The sequence below is a fragment of the Phalaenopsis equestris genome, unplaced genomic scaffold, assembly GCF_001263595.1.
Source record: "Phalaenopsis equestris unplaced genomic scaffold, ASM126359v1 Scaffold000578, whole genome shotgun sequence".
Taxonomy (NCBI): Eukaryota; Viridiplantae; Streptophyta; class Magnoliopsida; order Asparagales; family Orchidaceae; genus Phalaenopsis; species Phalaenopsis equestris.
In genome coordinates, this window is record NW_018165018.1 from 209,495 (window position 1) to 213,794 (window position 4,300).

The 4,300-nt window shown below is 30.7% G+C and overlaps 1 protein-coding gene across 1 annotated transcript in view; it reads right to left on the bottom strand.

Moving 5' to 3' along the window:
* The window catches only part of LOC110029477 (transcription initiation factor IIA large subunit-like), a 62,866-nt gene that overhangs the window by 39,789 nt on the left and 18,777 nt on the right, over positions 1–4,300 (bottom strand).

The window sequence follows — 4,300 nt, forward strand, 5'->3', positions numbered from 1 at the left end:
TATATATATATTATCTTTTTCCATCACGACTTTTTAATGTTGTTTCCTAACCATTTATGATAAAATTTTCCCACATTTTACAGTGACCATCATAAATTTGGAGTGTTAAATCGGGTTCGCAAATCGGATTTGGGTCTTACCCAAAATTGACTAGACCCAAAATTGATTGAACCGAGCCTAACTCAAATATTAAACGAGTAAGAAAATACAACTCAAACCCGACTCGCCTTCAACCCGACGACCTAAGCCTGATTCATATAACCCGTTAACATAAGGCATAAAAACTATTTGAGTCAACTTCAGGTTGGCAGGTCGATTTCGAGCTAGCTTTGGTTTACAAGATAAGTTTTGAGTCAATTTTGAGTTGCCCAATCAGCCCAAACTCAATGTGAAAAATTAAACGGGTTAGGATTCGTAACACAAATTCGACCCAAAACTTATTTGGGTCAACTCAAACCTAGATTTTTGGATTTGAGGTCAATTTCAGTTTACATGTTGGGTCAATTTTTCACACCACTAAAATTAGTGAATGAAACAAAAAAATATGTTTGTTATAGAATCTAAATGGAAACTATAGTTCATACACATGAAATGGTTTTAAAAGAAAAAAAATTCATAGAGAAGCTCAAGTTAAATATCAAGAACATACACAACTTCATTACCATGTTCAAACTGTAAATGCCCCAAGGAATCAAGACAACATGAACAAAGACGAATGATGAATATAGAGGAACAAGTATTGGCACAAGTAATTCCACCAAATTGAAATTTGATTTCTATAATTTAAGTTTTTCTAAACTCTCTCTAATATTATCCACAAGAAGAATATCATCAGCAAAAGGCATACATCAAGGTTCATTCTCATGTAATGTCCATTAAGAACATACATAACCAAAGCAAAAAGATATTGGCTTAAAGTTGATCCTTGATGTAATCCAACGAAGATAGAAAAATACTTGGTCAATCCTCCTTGTGCTCAAACATAAGTAACAGCTCTAGCATTCATATATTTAATAACTTGAATATAAACAAAATCAATACCTCTTCTTACTAAAACTTCCAGAGTACTCTTAGAATCTTATCATAAGTATTTTTCTAAATCAACATATATCAGATGTAGATCCTCCTAACTCTCTCTATAATTCTCCATCAAACCCCTCAATAAATGCAGACATTTCCATAATAGATTTTTTCGTCACGAATCCAACCTAATTTGAAGAAATTTTCATATCAAGCCTTATATATGTTCAGTTATTTTCTCCCATAACTTTAATGTGTGACACATTAACTTAATTTCTTTATAACTTTCATATTTTTTTGCATCTCCTTTATTGTTAAAAATAGGAACAAATACTCTTTCTCCACTCATGAGGCATCTTTTTAGTTTTTATAATAATATTAAAAAATTTAGTAACCCAAAAAATTTGACATAAGTTGCTTTTGCAGATACAACAGCATGTATGCCTTAACAGAAAACTCATCTGCAAATTTCTGTGTTTCCGGAACTGTAATGCTCCAGAATCTTACAGGATTGAAACACAGCCACAGATTCTTTTGGGTTCAAGTAAGGGTCCAAAGAAACATTTTCACTACAATCATTCTACTTTATACATTACTTATTAAGAGCATTAAAACTGATCATTACTAAATATTTTCTCCTTACAATATTGCTCAACATAATTTTAATACAAAAATCTCCTGACATGCAACAAATTATGTTCCTCCAAAAATAAATTATTTCTGCGCCTTAGCATTTATCATTATACTAAAGTAAATAGTTATCAATGAAATCAACCAAAGTCCGGTAATCTTTCAGCTCCAACAAACAAAGTCCTTAAGAAAATATTACCAAATAAAACAGATGATAAAAAAATAGTAATTACAATCTTTTAGAAAAAAAATAGCGTTCATTCAAGCATAACAAAGAAAAAATTTCACAATCTTGGCATTATAAGAATACTGAAACCTGCTTCTGCATTCTGTACTCAAACCAAACCAAAAAAGTTCATCCATCCCTTCCGAAGTGACGTCGCAATAATTTTATTAGTGTCATATTTCAAGTCTCAGATATTTTCATTGGTTTCATTTTAGTTGAAAGACAGAACAAAAGCTCAACACAGTAGCCAGAAAATCTTGAACAATAACCTTAACATCTTTTCAAAAACAAAATTTGCATATCAAGCGGGTTGTAGTGGAGATCAAATGAATCATGTAAACAAGTAAATTTTGGAAAGCAGACTAATAACGTGCATCAGTAAGTAATAAGGTAATATGATGTTTTTGAGTTACGTAAACAATGTTTTTAAATGAGCCATGACCCCAGATTTTGAAGTCTAGAATTGAAACTGAGTGGAAAAATAAAAAAGAAATTATTGCACTTTGATAAATGATTCAGCATCTAATACAAGACCATCAATTTTTTAAGTAATGAGAGAACACCACAGAAGAAGGCAATAAGTTTGAGCAATGAGAAACAGCACAATGACTGATGCAACTATTTTAGACCTACCTACTAAATGGATCTATATCTTAATGATCAAACTTTTGAATTTTGAACCACCATAAAACTTGGTTAGTAATCAAGCAAAAATTTCTTGAAATTTAGACATTTTAAAAGTTCAGTTCATCCAACTTTCTACTTCTTGATTGATGATTATTTAAAATTACAACTGTTTTACCTTTGAAATATTTGCATTAATTCATTCATCATTCTAGTTTTGAATGCTTTACATGGCACCGCTACACATTTCCACTATCCTAATTTCTGGAGCGTATGAACTGATTCTTTTTCTTCTTTATTCATATTTATTCATCTTATCTCTAGGACATTGTCATTTCAAGTACATTAAAACCAATTTAGTCCAACACAAGTAAACTATAACAGATTATGAAAGCCAATTTAGCTGTCAGTAATAACGTCAAAATGAAACTTATACCCTTAGATGACAAAAGACACTAAGGACGAGCTGTTGAGATGGCACAAAAGCAAAAAAGAGTCAATAAGAAGGAAAAATATCAATTCAAGATTAGCAATTAGCTTCCGGATCTCGCAGTGTATGCAAACACATGGCCACTCAGTATGTAAGCTTCAATTAGTTAAATGCAGTCCTTGGCATGAGCTCTTCCAAATTTTACATTCAATTATTCTCTAAATGTTAAATCTAGTTTTAATCAATTTGAAAGTTCTACTTTGGATCACTCCAATTGTTTCATTTTACGTTTTACAGTATAATAGATTGGCTTTCGAAAAAGCAAATGTACATTCAAATAATCGCTTGCCAAGTAACGTAACAAAATATTTCACCAAATGGCAGAAAATTGATGACTTCTGAAAGTTTCAAGAAGAAAAATGGATCCAAAAAATCTTTATGAGGAAATAAATAGAAAATTAACTATCTTGCATATGAAATACAATTCAATAAATGTAGAGTCAATAATACTGAACGATAGATGCGCAAGTATAGTAAGTTGCCATAATTGCAAATACTTATGTAGAAATGTATCTTCAACAAGCAAGCAAAATTCATTATTAACGTTTCATAAAAAAAAAATGTAAATGTTACGCATTGTCGGTCGTTTTATTGTTCAACTTCACTTTCGTAGTTTGAAAAAGTGATGATTTTGTGATTTTGAAAATAATTTAAATATAAATATAACTTTCTTAAAGAAGTAACATTTTAATTTTTAAAATAAATGAGACCAAACGAGTCTCATATTTTTAAATAGTTTAGATGATTTAATACAATACTACAAGCAATACATTTATCCCGAAGAATAAATATATCACTTGTAATAGGGATTTAATCATCTAGACTAAACAATTTGTGACATCCGTTTGGTCTGCGAAATATTTTTATAAAAAGGCCAACAAGTTCCCCTATCTAACATAAAAATTAGATAGGATGTATTTTATCTGGGTTCCTGGTTCCCTATAAAGGCAAGCCCCTATAGTTAATTACATCTTAAATGATCGAAATCACTTAAGATAACTCTCGATTAAGATCAGGTGGTTTTGCTTTCAAGATTTCAAAGTTTAGGTTTTCACGATTGGACATGGGAAAATCAAATGGGAATGAAAATAGGAACAATTATTTTAGGAATTTAAATGAAAGAAAAGTAGGGGATATCACAGATTTAGGGAAAACCCTAGTGACCTCCCAACTATCCTATTGTTTGGCTTTATGTCTTTGAAGTGATGATTATTTGATATTTCAATCCTGCAAATTATTTAAGACTTAGGACTTATGTTTGCTCAATGTCGGACTGTGCAAATAGCCTAAAAAGACAGGAGGATTTACAC